The sequence below is a fragment of the Rhinolophus sinicus genome, chromosome 18, assembly GCF_057876585.1.
Source record: "Rhinolophus sinicus isolate RSI-liver-muscle chromosome 18, RSI-T2T, whole genome shotgun sequence".
In the NCBI taxonomy this organism is placed as follows: Eukaryota; Metazoa; Chordata; class Mammalia; order Chiroptera; family Rhinolophidae; genus Rhinolophus; species Rhinolophus sinicus.
Window position 1 is genome coordinate 59,965,274 of NC_142518.1, and position 19,848 is coordinate 59,985,121.

Consider the following 19,848-nt stretch of genomic DNA (forward strand, 5'->3'; position numbering starts at 1 on the left):
TCTAGTCCAATCTCCTTATACAGACTCAGAAAACTGAGACTTTTCCTATTGATGGACATTCTAGGTAATTCCAAGTATTTGTTACTACAAATAATTCTACAGTTAACATACTTTCACAAATATTATTGCGTATTCAAAAAAGTCATTTTTGTAAATGTTAATGATTTTAGTTTAGGGCAGATTAAGGAGTAAATAAAGATTATTCAGGTCCTCTAATAATGGATAATTATCCTAAGCATTGTGTAATGTGTCCATTGTTGCCACTGAATAATAATAACTAACTTTATCACTTTAAATTTATCAGACACTGGACCAAGTGCTCTAGCTTTACTATTTCTTTTTTTTTTTTTAGTTTTTTTTTTTTTATTATTAGTTTCAGGTGCACAAGACTATGTCTTTTTAATGAACCCATTAAGGAGTTAATTATCATCCTCATGCTATCTTTATAAGACACTATCTTTATATCATCCTTAGTATCCTGTCCTAAGGCTAAGTGAATAACTTGCCCAAGGTCACATAATTTATAATTAGAAGAGCCCAGATGTGGAACCAGATGGTTTGTTTCCAGATGTTGAGTTCTTAACCACTCTAATATACGTACCACATTTAATGAACAAAAGTGAATGAACACCTGTACAGAGGTGCTGGAACTAGAGATAAGTGACAGCCGTGGCCACTTTTCTATTCCTCTGGTAATAGTTATGTTCTCAGGGTGTCAGCACCTTTAGTCGCACAGTCCTCAGTTTCCTTGGGCTTACACAAGAGTCATAGCTTGAACTGACAAGGTACACTACAACAAGCTAATTTAATGAAAAAGATGGTTTTCATTAATTCTAACAAGCCTAATGACTTTTTTGGTTAACAGCCAAACACTGGGAGGTCAGAGCTTAAAGTAAATGCCAGTGTATCCCATCCACAATTAAAGGAAAAATATTCTAGGAATTTTTCCATTTAAGTATCCCTAGCAGCAAAGAAATCTGTACTTTGAGGAGCCTGAATGTCTGACCTAAAGCTACACACTGAAAGCAGGAAACTGCTTTGTACATTTTAACTACAGATTTATTTTCAATATTTGACTCACTTGCTTTCCAAAATGTATTGACATTAGTTTTTATATAAGATTCCCTGTCCCTGAGTAAAATTGATACCCAGGAGAATTCACTATGATGATCGGATCCGTTCTCCTGTCAGTTTCAAGCAACAGCACAGGCTCTGGGGTCAGACTGCCAGGATTTAAATCCTTCCACTTACTGTCTGTATGACCTTGGGCAAGTCATACATCTGCAACTCTGAGTTTCCTTATCTATTAAAACAGGATAATGACAGGAACTGCTGCCATAGGGCTGTTATATAAGAATTAAGGAGATAATCTATGTAAATTACTTATCAGATACATAAAAGCTCAATAAGTATTTATTATTATTATTCCATTCATAGAACCACGTGGGGTATATGAGATATAAAACTGAAAGCAACCAAGGAACAAAACAAACAAAGAAACAAAAACTCACAGACAGACAATAGTTTAGTAGTTGCTAGAAGGTAAGGGGGGAAGAGGGTGGTAGATGAGGGTAAAGGGAGTCAAATATATGGTGATGGAAGGAGAACTGACTCTGGGTGGTGAACATACAATGTGATATATAGATGATGTATTACAGAATTGTACACTTGAAACCTATGTAATTGTACTAACCATTATCACCCCCAATAAATTTTAGTAAAATAAATAAATAAATAAATAAAAAAAACAGGATAATGATAGGAACTGTTTCCATAAGGCAGTTATATAAGAATTAAGGAGATAATCTATGTAAATTATTTATCAGATGCATGAAAGCTCAATAAGTGTTGTCTGTTACTATTATTATACCATTCACAGGGCCACATAGGGATTCCTATCCCATTTAAATATGATCTAGGGCCAAGGCTAATGAGCTTAATTAGCTTCAGTTGTTGCGCTTTATATGCACACCATCCCTTTCAACTTCGAAAAGAAGTTGGATTTGCCTTGTGATCTAAAGTCACATTTTGTTGTTAAGGTGAGTACTAATATCCTTGGTTTATTCTCCAGTGTGGCAGGCTTTTCAATTAAATTATATGGTTACCATGTAGTAAAGACGAATGCTTCAGCAAATCTAGTATTAATGCTTTTAAGATGAAGATAGCTAACACTTCACTGTTTTCTTAACTCCTCAATGAAAGAGAAGTTGAGAAAGTTGTATCATTACTGACTACAAGTGAGTAAATGGACAGGATGTCAAATGAATTCATTGCTGGTTTTAGTTATCATCAGAAAATCTGCTTAATACAGAGGAGGAACAAGAAGTGGAGCCACAAGTTCTCCAGGTTCATTACTTTGTTTTAGTGACTCTCTTAAAACAGTTGTAACCAAAATTTCAAAATTATAATATTGAGCAGGTTTGTCTGTCTTCTTTTATAACCAGTGCTTGTCTATCTGAAAGATTAATTAAGCATTCTCTGTTTAGAAGTAACCAAGTGTTCTAATTCTCACAATTTCATTCCCTGGTATCATGAGAATGTGTCTTGCCTTGTCTAGAAGAAAGATTAAAAATGACAAAGGCAAAATTACATAAATTATTAGACTAAATGTTTAATCTGCTTGCAATAGCCTCCAAATTGTTCCCCAACTTCTAATGTATGTTATACAGAGTTCTTTGAAAAATCTTCCTGGGAGACAAAAAAAGGAAAAGGAAAATCTTCCTGAAAACACTTATAGCCCTGCTCTAATCCCAAGATATTAGTGATACTTCACTGTCTGGAATCAGGCCTGTATATATAAGTATAAGCTGTGTCTTTTACCCTCTAGTGACCTTGGGCAAATTTCTCAACTCTCTGTGTCTCAGTTTTCTCATCTGTAAAATGAGGATAATAATAGTACCTACTTCACAGAGACATGGTGAGCTTTAAATAACATAATACATGCAAAACGCTTAGAACATGGTGAGTGTTCAATCAGTGTGTTGTAACTTCCTTACTAGATTTATTTTATCCAATGGAATACAGTTCTTTAGCTCTTCATTTCCTTTGGGGCTTATTTAGTCAGGCTACATTGCATTTTGTATGCTTTTTCATAGACATTATAACAGAGCCACACTGGTCATTTCTTACACACACACATTCTTTTCCTAAGTATATTTTAAATTTCCCTAGGACAGGGACCGAGATATTTTCTCATATATAACCCTCTGTCCTTGCACAGATTATTGCTCTGCACAAAACACACTTATTAGTGGTATTAAACTAACTTCTTGAACTAATGAACTGGCTTCCTGTTAGCAGGACTGCTTTTGTTTGCTGCTGAAGTTTGTTTTTTTTTTTTTTTTTTTTTTTTTTTAGCCTTTAATTACATCCCACTTTTATTTAACAATTGTTCCCTTAAATGTGCCAAATTTACTGATGCATAATTGCCATACAGCAAATCACATTAGTTTATACAATTTTCAATATTTAAAGAATTCGTGTTTTAGCAACCAACTTCTAAATAGGAGTACCTCACACACGTTATTAATAGCTAGGAGGCCATGCAGCGTCTTCAGAAGAAAAAATTCTAGAATCTAATGAGGATCCATATTTAATATTAAGTTAAAATGTGTGTTTACTTTCCCCCTCTGTTTAATTAATGCAGTCAGCCCTCGGTATCTGCAGGTTCTGCATCGGCAGATTCAACCCATCTGCAGATTCAACCAACCATGGATCAAAAATATTTCAAAAAACAATCCTGAAAATTCCAAACAGCAAAACGTGAATTTACCATTCGCCAAAGCACTATGCTGAATCCGCGTGAATGAAGTGATGTGTAGGAATAGCCTGCTGTAGCCTATATGCAGACATAAGTTTTATGCAAATACCATGACATTTTATATAAAGGACCTTAGCACCTGGATTTTGGTATCCTGGGGGAAGATGGGGCTGGAACCGATCTCCCGCAGATACTGAAGAACTGTATTTTCTTTCAGAAGACAAAATTTTCAGAAAATTGCCCCGACCAGCGGGGCATTCAACAGGGACCGAAGGGAGACACCCTGACAAGAGAAAATAGGAGGCGCGAAGAAATGGAGGCAAGACAAAATTCTGATCAAGCCTCAAAATTTTTATTGTAGCTACAAGCTTATATGGGTTAGGGTAAACTGGGCGGGGAGTGAATGAGGAAGGAGAGAGCGGAATGAGGAAGGGGCTTTACTTATCAGAGACGTGACCTTTTAAGGGCAAACTGACGGTTCCAGGAATTAGGTCATGTGCTGCTGGATAGCATAGTTTCTCAGAGTCAGGCTCCTACAGAAAATAATGATGTGAAGATTGCTTTACAAACAATAGGCTTTTAAAGGAAAACATCTCCATTCAATAAATTGTACTCTGGTATATCATAAAAATGGATACTCATAAAGTTTCAGTTAAATAAGATGAGATAATTTTGAAAAGGCTACTAGGAGAACCAGATTATTATTTTGTTGTTATGAGAGTCTTGATGTTTGAATTAAGCACCATCTATATGTCACATTGAATTTTCCTTTCTTTCAAAGTATTAAAAACCAAATTCCCCAATTTCTTTATTATTTTGTCGGCTAGTCAAGGGTTTTTTTGTTTTGTTTTTGTTTTTTTTAACACAAAAAACAGTTATTTAATCATTTAAGTGTTTGGGAAAATGCTGGAAACCAGAGCTTGAGAACATATCTGCCTTGATAACTGAAAACAAGAGTGGTTCTACACAGTAGAGTGTCAAATCAGAAAGGCAAGTTGCAAAACAGTATCTTTAGTATAATCTCAGCTCTATTAAAAGTACAGTTGTATATATGGGGTGTGCATGTGTGTGTGTTCACATTATCAAAAAGTCTGAAAATATACACACCAAACTAATGTAATTAGATGGAAAGCAAAGCTTGAACATTGTATATTCTATTCGGAAGCATTTTTTGAATTTTTAAACAATGAGTGTGTATTATTTTTATAACTATAAAAGGGACAAATAAGGCAACAATGAAATTGTTTGAACAAAGTTTGGGTTGTTATTTAGTCAAGTAAGATTTATGCAGAGGGTTTGAGTACTGTCCCATTTACTGTCTTTTCAAAGCAGGAACTATCTTTTGCTTGAGCAGCACTCATACAGCCTGGTCTGAGGTATTCTCATACATTGGTACCTTGCAAAATGCACCATTTGTCAGCCAGTTCATGCTTTATTCTGATAGATATTTGAAGCCTTTATGCAAAGTTACTCCCAAACCATGGGACACTAAAACATTATCAGAGGCAGCACTGCCCTCCTCTCCATTATGTTCACAATCTAAGTAAACTTTTCTTTCATTTGAATAGTTTCCTTTCCTCTTATTTTGAAACTTGTATCATTTTTCCTATTAACTTGTACAGCTATCTTTTGTTTTCAGTTTTTTTTAGTTTTCAATTACAGTTGACATACAATATTATATTAGTTTCAGGTGTACAAAATAGTGATTAGGCATTCATATAACTTATGAAGTGATCCCCCCATTAAGTCTGGTACCCATCTGACACCATACATAGTTATTACAATATTACTGACTGTATTCCGTATGCTGTACAGCTACTTCCTAATGAGGAAAATAACTCTTGCTTCTAAAAGCTCATGTTGCCTAGAAAATGGAGATCGTGAGTAGATCAACCATTCTTCTGCAAAGTTTATTTTTACCTTTGTGGGAAAAACTTAAGCCAATTCCTATAAATATCTATTTAGATTTTGTGATATCCTTTCTTCCTGTGGTTTTGTGATAATTTGAAGAAATTTCAGGCCATAAAATGTTGCTTGATTATAAAATCACGAGGCAAATTGCATTTTTCTGCAAATGATGTGTACATAATTTAGCTGCAAATGGACGTTTGCTTCTAAGATTACAGTATGCTTACTAAGAGTTTCTGTTTAATCCAGTAAAAGTCATATTCTTACTAGACTGTAATTTGAAATCACTGGACCAAAGTCATTCTAAAATAATTTTTAAAATTAGTGGGATGTCCATTTCAGAGAGACAGTTATGACAACTGACAAAGTAGTCTAGTAACTATTCCCTTCTATACTCTGTTGCATTTCTACTGTCATTTCACTACTTCAGGCAACTGTCATTTCCCATCTGGATCATTTACCTCATTCTCTTCATTTATCTCCTACCTCAAGCTCTCTTGCTCCCCTTCTAGCCTAATATTCTGCTGTGAAATCAACCTTTCTAAAATGCCATTTTCAACATGTCACACCCTTCTTGAAAATCTGCACTGAATCCTCATTGAAAGGCAGAATGGACACCATCTGGAAAAAGAACAGCATCTTTGAAGTCTGACAGACTATAATTGAATCTTGGTCATACCATGCAGTCTTTGGTAAGCACTTTTATAGAACTTAGATTTCAGAGTCAAACATGCCCACATTTGCCACTTGCTAGCTGTATGGCTTTGAAAACTTACTTAATCTCACTAATGTACAGTCTCCTTATTTAGTGACATGTGGAAAATAATATACAACTTTTCCAATTAGGACTTTTTAATTATAAGCAACATACATCAACTCTGGCTATCTTACTCAAAATTTAATTGATTGGAGAAATAACAGGGTCTTACAGAATCTGAGAGGCTAGTGAGTCAGGTCTGGAAACAGGCAGGAACTGAAGTGTCTCTGGATACCTAGGAAGCAGAAAACACAGCTAGGGCCTCATAACCAGAATAGTCTAATCATGATGTTAAGGGTGAGATGAACTGGAACATCAGTCATCTTCAATTTAATTTCTTGCCCCTCACTATGGAAGGGTGAGGGCTCTAGTTGTAGTCCCATTGGTCTCTTCTCAAAAGAAAATCAGAGTGCCATGAGAATGTGGAAATGGATGCCCAATATCCAGCAAATGCCCAATATGCATGTAAACAAGTGCCCACTATGCATGTAAACCACAGGTCACATAGTAGGTGCTCAGGAAATGGCTATTTTAACAAGATAAAGCCTGGGCAACTTAACCAGGCATTCATGACCACTCGCTTTCTGGCCTCAACCTACCTTTTCAAATTTAATTTTCTTCCAAATTATCTGCACAAACCCTGAATTCTCATCTCTGTCCTTCTCACTTAGTCCGTTTTCCCTGCCTGAAATGCTCTCAGCCTCTTTTACTTCTTAATAGCCAACTTATCTCTACTAAAGCTCAGTTAGCTCTTTTTCTGATCCCTGAATCACTCATTTTCTCTTTTCTCATTTTTTCTTAATCATGGACTGCTTCTTGAAATCCTTTTTGAATGGCAGCCTTGTGTTGTCTAACCCTTCATGTGTCTTATTTATTTCTCCCAGCTGGAGAAGAGATACCATGTATCATATATTTCTTTGTTTCCTTGATGACACTTAACCCAGTGTTATGCACCTAGTAGGCGCTCTTAAACTTATGATAAATGAATGCAAGAAATGTTATTCATTTAAATCAACATTAATTTAATGATTGCCTACTGTATACTTAGCACTGTGGTAATTCTTTTGAAAGTACAGAAAATAAAACCTTGAAAGTTGCCTTTGATGTAGCTTATAGTATAATTTAGGAGAGAAAAAAATCAAATCATGAAGCACCCCAGGAGCAATTATAGTAATACGCAAAAAATATCATGTGAAAATGTTATATATTGGTGCTAGGGCTTTACAAAGACATAAAAAGCAGGAAATCACTACATATTAATAATATATGTGAGGTACAAACAGATTGCCTTGTCTGGGATGAAAGGTTTACGTTGGAAAAGAATAAGAGATGGTATTGGAGAACATAGAGTTGGAGAAGACTTTGAAAGGGAATTTTGTAATTTTAGATTTAATATAACGAGGAATAGCAATAGTTTGTTTAAATAAAGTCCATCTACACAAAGAAACACTAATCTGCTGTCCACAGTGATGAACATTTTTTTACTTAGAAAGGTGATCAAAATATAGCATCCCGTCATGAAAGCAGGTTATAAAATATTATGTATATAAATTTATTTTTTACATAAAAGGGATAAATGCACATTAAAATATATGAAATTATGACCAACAAGGTATTAACTATGCTTAACATGTAGATGGAATATTCCACAGTTGCTTTTTGTTTAAAATTTTTTTCAGCAGGTAATTTTTCTTGCAAGAAAAAAATACATATGTATATGTATAGCTAAAGATACTATAGGTTTTCAAGGACAGTAGTGATGTGAAAAATAGTGATTGAGGTAGATTGCTTTAGCATCTGTATATAAGGACCTAAAATCAGCAAGACATGCTAAGATGCTTGATTAGATAATGGAAAGGGCAAATTTAAGAGATGCTTTGGAGAAAAATTAGTTTGACTAAGTTTCTAATTTAATATGGAGATAAAAGTAGTGAGACTGAAAGCGACACTGAAGTTATGAGAAATACAGAATAGATATAAGTGCCACTGTCAGTTATGGGAAAATTGAGAAGGAAAGCTTATTGAGGTAGGAGGTGGAGATGAGGAGGTGGTTAACTTTTGCAGGGTGTAGTATGACAACTGGATATATGAGATTAGAACTGGAAAAAGACAGTCAGGGCTAGAGATATAGGCTTGTGATTCATTGGTGTGTAAGGAGTATTAGTGTAGATAAACTATGAAAATTACTACGTATAGTAGTCCTAAAGAAAGCTAAGTAGGGGTCTTAAAAGAAGCCCACCAAATTCTTACATTTATTATATCCCTGTGTGTTTTTAATAGATTTATTGAAATATACATACTACAAAATTCACTTTTATGAGTGTATAATTCAATGATTAATAAATTTATAGAGTTGTGCAACCATCACCCCGCATACAATTCAGTTGTAAAATTTTTTCTATCATTCCAAAAAGTCCTCTGGTGCCCATTAGCAGTTAGTTAATCCTTGCTCCCACGCCTAGGCTTAAACAAATACTCTTCAGTTTTCCATCTCTATAAATTTGCCTTTTCTGTACATTTCGTAAAAGTGCGTAGAATCCTACAGTATGTGGTCCATTGTGTGTAGCTTCTTTCACTGAGCATAATGTGTTTGAGATGTATCCGTGTTGTAGCATGTATCAATAGCTTGTTCCTTTTAATTGATTAACAGCAATCTATTATATAGATATATTATGTTTTGTTCATCTATTTACTACGTGCTAGACATTTGGATTTTTTTTTATGTTTTTTTTTTGGGTTTTTTTTGCTATTATGGGTAATGCTACTATGAATATTTATACACATGTCTCTGTGTGGACATAAATTTTCATTTCTCAGGGTTAGACTCCTAGGAATAAAATTGCTGTTATATGGTACATTTGTTTAACTTGTTAAGAAACAGCCAAAATATTTTCCAAGGTAGCTGTCTCCTGTTACTTCGCCACCAGCAATGCACACAAGTGATCCACTTTTCCATATCCTCCTTAACACTTAGTATCATTTGCCTTTTTGATTATAGCCATTCGAATGGATAAGTAGTAATTTCTTGTTGGGATTTTGATTTACATTTCCCTAATGACCAATGATGTTGTATATCTTTTCATATCCTTTTTAAGCCAGTTATACATTTTCTTTGATGAAATGTCTATTCAAATCATTTGCTCATTTTTAATTGAGTTTTTTCTCTCCCTAGTAATTACTGACTTGTGAGAGTTATTCAACTACTCTGTATACAAGCCATTTATAAGATCTATGATTTGCAAATACTTTCTTCTAGTCTGAGGCATGGAGTTTTATTTTCCTATTGTGATTTTTGAGAAGTAAAAGTTGATCAAGTCCAATATATCATTTTGCTTGGATTATGCTTTCAATATTCTAAGAACTCTCTGCCCTACCTGATGTCATAAAAATGTTCACCTATATTTTCTCCTAGAAGTTTTGTAGTTTCAGCTCCTAAATTTGGGTCCGTGATCCATCGTGACTTAATTTTTTGTATATGGTGTAAAGTAAGGGTCTAATTTCTTTATTGTTATTATTATTTTTTAACATGGATATCCACTTGTCCCAGCACCATTTTTTGAAAAGGCTATCCTTTTCCCCCATTGAATTGTCTTGGTACCTTTGTGGGAAATAAATTGACCATAAATGTAAGGTTCTATTTCTGAGTTCTCAATGTGTTCCACATATGTATATGCCTATCTTTGTGCCAATACTACACCGTCTTGATTAACTGTGTGCCTTTCTTAAGTTTTGAAATTGAAGTGTGAGTCTTCCAATTTTGTTTCACTTTTTCAAGTTTGTTTCTGCTATTCTGATCCATATAAATTTTAGGATCACCTTGTCAATGTCACTTTCTGCAAAGAAGCCAGGTGGGATTTTGATAGGGGTTGCATTTAGTCTATCCATTGATTTGGGGAGAATGGCCATCTTGATAATATTGAGCCTTCCAATCTGAGAGCAAGGACTATCTCTCTGTTTATTTAGATATTCTTTAATTTTTCTCAGCAATGTTTTGTGGTTTTCAGTGTATAAATCCTTACAGAACCTCTGAGCTGAATGAACTGGGGCACGGGGTGGAATGTGAAGCAGTTCCAGAGCCTAATGTCACACATTCCTACTCTTTGTACCCCAAGGTCAGTGATTTTTCAAGAATAAACTCTTAGATGGATGTATGGTTTTGATCAAATTCCAAAGTGTTGAAATGGTTGCTTTTGTTAACTTTGTGCAGGTTTATAGTACTTTGGGGGGAGATTTCCTGATCTCCTCATCCAGCCTTAGCTAGAAGTTCTATTATACCATGAGTGTATTTTTGTGAGAATTTGTGTTCTAGGCACTGCTAACTCCAAAAGCCCAGTAATAGAAGCTATGCCAATTCAATTAAAAAAAAATGCTAAACTACTACTTGTCTTGTAGATACAAAACATATAGATTACTGAATAATTTTTTGCATTGCATTAATTTTGTATTTAGAGTTGTGATGAAACAGTGACTGTGATTGACTAAAAATTCAAAGAAACAAATAGATATGTTAAGTACCTCTTATGTATTTGATGCCACAGGTAATAACAGATCATTATTGCTGCCCTAAAGGATTCTCCATGTAATATCAGTCTAAACTAACTGAAATGCAAGATTGATAGCCAAATGTGCATCACTTTTGAACTCAGATTCCGTGTAATCATCGGCCTATTCAGAATCTCTGCTTGGATGTCTAACAGACATCTCAAAATTAACATGTCCAAAAGCAAATTTGCTCACCCACCCTTTACTACTAATCTTTAGGGAGGCCCATCTCAATAAATGATAACCTCTGTCTTCCAGGTTCCAGACTCTTGGTATTCATCCTCGATTCCTTTTCTCCCTTACCCCATATCCAATCAGTCACTGAATCCGCTTGTTTCTACCTGCGAAATAGTGTCTCATATCTGCCCATTTGTCTCCTACTCTAGTGCCAGTATCCTAGTCCAGACCATCTTCATTTACTGCCACCATCCCATTCCAAGCTATCGTACCTGGACTACTACCTAACCCATCGCCCTGTATTTTTTCATAGCATGCTAACATCATTTCTCCATACAAGGGTCAAGGTGGTCTTTAACAATGAAAATATTGAAATTTATGGACAAAAAATTATTTTAAAAAGAGATACTTTAGACATAATAGGGGTACCTTTCTTCTCTCCTCACACCCTAGCCCCATGTTGTAAAGAGAAAACCAAAGACACAAAAACTGGATTACCAACTTGCAAAATTACTAGACATAATCATTTTAAAGGAAACTTACACCTTCAAAAGAGAGAGAGAGATGGACAATGGGAAATGTTGTGAAATAGTGCACTATTTCCAAGGTTTTTGCAGAAAAAAATCACACTTATTTGGGTTTAGTTTGATATTTTCATTACTTTTTTTTTGTTAAAAAAATGAAAATATCACATCGCTTCCCTGCTTAAAATTTTCAGTGGCTCCACACTTGCTGTACAGTATGATGCTCAGTTAAGGGTGTTGTTCAAGAGCCATGGCATTCTAGCCCCAAGCTAGTCCCAGTAGCTGTCATCTCTCACTTAGATTAGCATTCCTTCTGCGTCTGGTCATACTTATTGCTGATTTATTTTCCACACAGTAGAGTGATTTTTCTTTTCTCTCTCTCTCTCTCCTTTTTTTTGAGAGTGATTTTCCTAAAATGCAGATGTGAGCGTGTCTCTCTCCTCTGTTCAAAACTCTTCCCATGGCTTTTTGGACAAAGTTCAAAATATTTTATATTGCTTACAGTGTCCTTCATGATCATACTCTTGCCCTTTTCTCCAGTATTATCCTGTGCCACCATCACCATTAGTCATTACTCTCCAGTCATGTTGGCCTATCGTTTCTTTTATTTTTTAAACATTGAAGGAATTCTTTTTAACTTTATTGGGGAATATTGGGGAACAGTGTGTCTCTCCAGGGCCCATCAACTCCAAGTAGTTGTCCTTCAGTCTAGTTGTGGAGGGCACAGCTCAGCTCCAAGTCCAGTCGCTGTTTTCAATCTTAGTTGCAGGGGGCGCAGCCCATCATCCCATGCGGGAATTGAACCGGCAACCTTGTGGTTGAGTGCTCACACTCTAACCAGCTGAGCCATCTGGCTGCCCCTCCGGCAGTTCAGTGGCAGCTTGTTGTCTTCAATCTAGTTGTGGAGGGCACAGCGCACTGGCCCATGTGGGAATCGAAACGGCAACCCTGTGGCCTATTGTTTCTTGAAGGAGTCAAGCTCATTACTACCTCAGCACCTTAACATATGCTTTCCTTCTGCCTTGGATAGACTCCCATCCCCTTTACCTGACTAATGACTATTTATCTTTTTAAAGAGAGGTCTTCCCTGATTCTGTAGACTAAGTACTGCTTATGTGCTGCCATCAAACCTTATACATTTTTATAGCACTAGTATAATATCAACTATGTACTTATTTGTGAATTGTTTAATATTAGCATTGCTAAAATCTATGTGGTTAGGGACCATGAGTGTATTGTAATGTTACCAACAATTTCTAGCACAGTGCTGGGTACATAGTAAGCACTCAGTAAATATTGGTTGAATGGATGAATGAACATGCCATGGAAATGTAAGGAAGAAATAAATTATTTCCTATTAGGAGGATGTGAAAAGTCAGAGATTAAAGGGAAGTTATCATGGGCAAAGGAAACATGTTTATTTAAAATCAAAGAGTTGGGAACAGTCTTGGAATATTTGAGGAATAGTAAGGTATTTTCTGTGGCTGAAGCACAGGGATCTTAGTGATAGATGGAGGAAGGGCAGAGAATAAGAGGAAGAGAGTTAAGGGAAAGTGAGGTTGGAGAAGCAGGTTGAGGCCAGGGTCTTTCTGCCAAACCAAGGAATTCAAATTTAATTAAATAAAGATTAGGGAATCAGGTTTGTTTTGTTTTTCTAAGGAAAATAACTAGACTTGCCACTGTGGAAGATGGACTGGACAGAGAAAAAAGTTAAGAAAAATATGTATGTATATGTGTACGGCCTACCTGGTGTGCAGCATTTGCATAACAATCTGTATTATTTATAGGACCCTCCTAAAATCTTGTGTGTGTGTGTGTGTGTGTGTGTGTGTGTGTGTGTGTGTAATGTCACTGAGATATACTTTTATTTCAAGATTTGCTTTGATATTTTTGTTAGACAAGGTCGTAGATTCTCCCTTTATGCCCCATGTCATATATTTAGAATCATTCAGTATATAGTCTCTTCATATTGGCTTTTTCCCCTTAGTAATATCCATTTAAGTTACCTTCATGTCTTTTCAAGGCTGGATAGCTCATTTCTTTTTAGTGCTGCATAGTATTCCAAAGTTTGGATGCACCACAGTTTATTTATTCATTCATATTTTGATGGACATCTTGATTGCTTCCAAATTTTGGCAATTATGAATAAAGCTGCTATAAACATCCATGTGCAGGTGTTTGTGTGGACATAGGTTTTCCACGCCTTTGGATATATACCAAGGAACATGATTGCTGGATCGTATGGTGAGAGTATGTTTAGTTTTGTAAGAAACCATCAAAATGTCTTCCAAAGTGGATGTACCCACCACTTTTCACATTCCCACCAACAATGTATGAGAGTTCATGTTGCTCCACATCCTGGCCAACATTTGGTGTTGTCGGTGTTCTGCATTTTGGCCATTCTAATAGGTATATAGTGGTGTCTTGTTGCTGTTTTAATTTGCATTTCCCTAACGAAATATGATGTTGAGCATCATTTCACATACTTATTTGCCATCTTTATCGAATGTCTTTTAACACAGGAAAATGTTTTGAAAATATTCTCTAATTGCCATAATGTAATTATTGCTTATAGTGTAAAAATTCTGCCATGAAACTTTTACTATTAGAATATAGTACAGTATAGATATCATACTGAATATTCTTAAGAGCTCTTTAAAAATGTATTGCTTATACTTGCAAAATTCCAAGTGCCTTGTACAATTAATACAATGGAGTCAGAAATTCAAACTGAAATTCAGAAAAATTAAAAGCCACAGGGAAGTAAGCCACCTGTAAAATTAACCTGAGAGACTGCATATAAGTATATGATTTGATTTGAAAACACCCAAAATTTTGGCTGAGTTGCAGGGAGGTCATGAATAGAATGAGATCATAAATTGGAAAGGTGAAATCTAATCATTTAACAATAAACTTAATTATCAGAAAGAAAAGTACTATTTTAGGGAAAATCAGAGAGCTAGCTGTAAGTATCCAGCAATGTCTAAGAAAGAGAGTGCCCCAATTAGCAGATTGGAATACACAAGTCCCCAATCCAGTGTTGGAGACGGGTAGTAGATCAAATGAAAATTGAGGCAGTAATTATTAAGAATATCTACTGACTCCATTTTAAAATAATTCTAGCCTCATCATAGTAATTTCTGATTATAATTTGGTTTTATATGTGTGTTATTTAATAGATTCAGTATGCTGGTTATCAAACTGAACATCCCTGTGTTTGCAATATTTTCCATTATAAACAAATAGATGGGCATTCTGATTTATACTTGCTATTTTGTGACTTTAGTTACTTTGAATTATACTCCCTAATCCTAGGCACACTGACAGAATAGTACATACTGAATACATGGAAAAAGTCTCTATGGAAGGGAATGTGGGTGACATTATCCATCCATTTGCAATCAATGAAACAATGAGGGGTTGATACAGAATATGCTTATTTTTCCTATTCTTTGTATTGTTTCTTGTTGAAATTTCCCCTATGACAATGGTGTTGAGACTTTAATTTATACCATAATAATCTGAGGAAATTGTTAAAATTACAAATTTCTAGGTCTCATTCCCAGATATTCTGATGCACTTGGTCTTGGATGGAGCACAGAAATCTGCATTTTTTAAAAAACACCTTATATAGTTCTGATCGTGAGTGTTACTGGACTATACCTTGAGCAGCACTGTTCTGTGGAGAACTTCTCTCTCTTTAAATAAGTCTGTGGTTCTTTAAGTGTTCATTCACTACTGAGCAACATTTCATAAGTTAGTGTTAGGTTTCTGTTAATTGGCTAAATTGATAACACCATAACCAATACCAGGCCTCTAGTTGGTCAGCACTGTGCATGCAAATCACAGAGGGCACTGAGGAAGTAGATGTCTACTTTACAAGGATAATAGATTTGAGGTGGGACTAAGGGAATACAAAATGGCTACAAGCCTCACGGGTTATGCGCTTGGAGGTGAAGGACAAAATAAAATCCTCTGAGTAGGCCATCCCTGTTCAGAAGCAGAAGCAAATAGATAAGTGGTAATGCCAAATAGTGGCCTAGGTGATATTACCTCCCCTCCCCAATCTCCATTGTCTACCATAGCCACCACAAATAAAACTAAGTGAAACTAATGTACTTCCTAGGGAAGTGAAAATGTAAGTCCCTAACGTTCTCTAAGAACCAGATTGCTACCCTTAAACTTCTCTTATGTAGAAATTGTCAATCTTTATCCGGAAATGAGCACCTATTTAATTGAGAGGGTGCAATTGGAAGAGGATTCAGGAGATGGGGGGAGGGGAAAGTAAGAGCCAGGAATCAGTTGAGGGGGGTACAGGTGACCATTAGAACCAAGAAATGGTGGAACTAAGATGTGAATCCATGGGACTCTAATATCTTTATATTTCTTTATTAGATTATTCTAACATTAGTGCATCTGAAGGCTGTGGTAAAAATATAAGTTCATGACTGCATAAGTTATGATTTAGTAGGTCTTTTATAGAGTCTGAAAGTCTATATTTTTAACAGGTATCACAGATGGCTTTGATGCATATGGTCGGTGGACACACTTTGAGAAACATTTTCTCAGAGAACTAGTTCTCAAACTTTTTGGTTTCAGGATTCCTTTATATATTACAAATTACTGAGGACCCCAGAGTATTTATTCATGTGGTGAATAATATCTGAGAAAAGGTTTTAGTATAAAAACTAAAACTGAGAAGTGTTTAAAATATTTGAAAATACCAATAAGACCATTACATTTTAACTAGATAACATTTTATGAAAAGTAACTATATTTTCCAAATTAAAAATATTTAGTGAGCAGAGATGTAGTATTTTACATTTTAAAATATCTTTATTGCTGACTTAGTTTAAATTCTCATAGCTGCTTCTACATCCAATCTGTTGTGATCTGATGTTTTGGTTGAAGTATATGAAGAAAATCAGGCCTCACACAAATAACGTAGTTGGAAAATGGAGAAGTTTGCAGACTTCCTGAAAGGATCTTGAAGCCCACCATGGGTCCTGGGACCACACTTCGAGTTACTGTCTCAGAGTAATATCTGTTATTGCTATCACAAAGGTCTATGTTGGTCAGTCTAGGTTGGTCACCAAAGTGCAGGTACACCAGGGAAGGCAGAAAATAAACGTATTCCGTGGATTATTTTGGATTGTTAAATTATTTCATACAGTTTACCCCAATATAACTCTCTTGTTAATTTACTTTGTAAATTTGAGAGCACTATGGAAATATAAATTGGAATCCTGGTGTTGGGGTAGAATTTTGTTTCAAGAAATTTGGTTTCATAGGGTTTCCAAATGCTCAGACTGTGGAGCGTGGTGACTGGTGCAAGAGAGATGGAGGTGGGTGTGGCAGTGGAAGACAGCTTGGGAGGGTCCCAGGAGCTGCAAGGCTTACGTGAAACTGCGAGGCAGCAGCGCAATTGCAAAGTACAGCTGCACCCCCATTTCCAAAACACTCCTACAGGTTGTACCTCTGACTCTTTATCCTTGTTGACCTGGCGTTGTTTTTCTTCGTGTATTTTTTGCTCTGAATGGTTTGCCTGATACCTAAATTAAAAAGTTGGTTTCTGGAGTGGATTCTGAAAATGACTACAAACTTCTTGAACAAAGAAGACAGATGGGAAGGGAACGGATTTCAAAACGGAAGAATTTCAGACTCTAAGGGACCTTCCTTTTATGTTATACATTACTCATTTGGAGGACTATATTAAATGTGTAATGATCTCACCCATGCATAACTAAGCTAAGTTCTGAAAACGAAACTCTGATTCATGTTTTAAAAACTTTTTAAACATCTGATGGCTTTACAGTGGATAAAATGAAAGTATTGATACAAAAAATAGTGGGTTTCGGAGCAGTGATTCCACTGAGGGTAGAAGGAGTTTCAATAGGCAATGAGGAAGGAATAAAACATTGGGTGACCAATTATAGGTAAAAAAAGTGTGAAAGCAGGGAGCAATCTGTAGTTACTTATAGTAGTTATTTACAATGCAATAAATAACTGTAATGGTAAGAAAGTGCTAACATATCCTTTTAAGTACGGTTATTACTTTGCCTGAATAAAATAACCTTTTTTTCTGGTCAGCATACCTCTTCAAATTTGGTTACTTTTTTTTTTTTTTTGTTACTTTAAGTTCTAGTTCTATAACCTAAAACTTACTGCCAACTTAATGCAAGGATTTTAACAAATATTATCTGATTTCTCATTTATCTCTGGTCAAGTGAAAGAACCTAAAAAGGAGACTGGAAAGACACAGTTGGGAAAGTGAGAGAAAAACCAAGAGTGTATGTAATCCTGGAAGCCATTTGAGGTAAGTGTTTCAACAAGGAGGGAGTGATCCACCCTGTCAATTGATGCTTATTGATGAAGTAAAGATAATGCAAATGGTCATCAGATTTAGTGACATGGAGGTCATTACTGACCTGGACAACAAAAGTTCCCATGGAGTGGTTGAGGTGAAAGCCCCATTGGTGTGGAATCAAAAGAGAATGGAAGTCTTATATCCCACATTATCAGTGAAATCATATGGTTCTCGACTTATTCTGTCTGATTTATTTCACTTAGCATAATAATCTCAGCATCCATCCATGTTTTCACAATTGGCTATTTCATCTTACAGCAGAATAGTATTCCATTGTGTGTGTATATATATACCACACCTTTATCTTCTTTATATGGTGATGGAAGGAGTACTGACTCTGGGTAGTGAACACACAGTGTGATCTATAGATGATATATTATAAAATTATATACCTAAAACCTATGTAACTTTACTAACCATTGTCACCCCAATAAACTTTAATTAAAAAAGAAAAAGAATGGAAAGAGAGGAGTTGAAAACTCTATAAACAGCTCTTCCCAGGAGTTTTGATTAAAAAGGACAACAGAGAAATGGAGTAGGTAGTAAAGAATATGGGGTTGAAAAGTGGTTTTTGAGAGAAATAGCACGTTTGTATACTGATGTTTTTTTGAGAGATTCAGTGGTGAGCACAATACACATAGATCCTTTCCTTATAGAACCCGTAATATAGTGGAGGGAAATTATATTAAACAAGTGATTATACAAATAATTAGATAATTATAATTGCTATGAGTATTAAAAGAAAAAGTTCAAGGTTCATTCAGAGCGTATTGTCAGACCTGACTTTTTCAAGAACATCGAGAAAGGCTTTTCTTTAGATTCCACATATAAGTGAGATCATATAGTATTTGTCTTTCTCGCTCTGACTTAACATATCTAAAGAACAAAATCAAGGAACAAAGAAAACAGAAACAGACTCATAGATACAGAGAACAAACTGAAGGTTCCCAGAGGGGAGAGGAGTTTCAGGGCTGGGTGAAAAAGGTGAAGAGATTAAGAAATACAAATTGGTAGTTACAGAATAGTCACAGGGATGTAAAGTACAGCATAGAGAATATAGTTACAAATGTTGCAACAGCTATGTATAGCGCCAGGTGGGTACTAGAGTAATCAGGGGATTACTGCACAAATCATATAAATGTCTAACCACTGTGCTGTACACCTGAAACTAATATAAAATAATATTGAATGTCCAGTGTAACTGAAAAAAGAAAGAAAGACTCTTCTAAATAAATGATATTCAAGTTCCACTTAGGGAGGGTAATAGTACATGCAAAAGTAGAGGGAACAATGGCATATCTGAGATCCTGAAAAAAAGCCATGGAATTTGAAATTCAGAGAGGGTGGAGGCTGAGTGGGGCAGAAAGTAAAGTTGAAGAGATAAGCAGTGACCAGATTATTTAGGTCAGAGCCCATAGAATTAGTTAAATTCTTTGGTTTTTATGCCAAGAGCATTAGGGGCAAAAGTGAACCAGCTAAAATTGAAAGGTAAAAGAAGGAACAGATAGGAAGCAAATTTGATCTGTAAATTAGAGGAATACCTAAAATGTTTATGGCATGCTAAAATGGAAGAAAACACATTTTTCATCACTCTGAATTACTGGCTTAGAAAATATTAGAAAATAAATCACGGTTCTACAATTTAAAATGAAAAAAGTGTCTTAAACTAAGGTTGAATCTGTATGGCATAAAATATATTATCTGAATGTAGGTGATTCACTTATTCACTCAACAAATGTTTATTGAGATACTACTATGAGCCAGGCACTAGTGTTGAACAATACAGATAAAGTCCATGACTTCATGAGGCTTA

The 19,848-nt window shown here is 35.4% G+C and overlaps 1 protein-coding gene across 3 annotated transcripts in view; it reads left to right on the forward strand.

Moving 5' to 3' along the window:
* FAM133A (family with sequence similarity 133 member A) overlaps positions 1-19,848 on the forward strand; it is a 51,605-nt gene that overhangs the window by 9,454 nt on the left and 22,303 nt on the right. For all 3 annotated transcript variants that reach the window (XM_019717917.3, XM_019717916.3, XM_019717918.3), the window contains exon 3: positions 17,896-17,984. The gene's annotated coding sequence lies outside the window, so the exon portion shown is untranslated. The remainder of the gene's footprint in view (positions 1-17,895; positions 17,985-19,848) is intronic.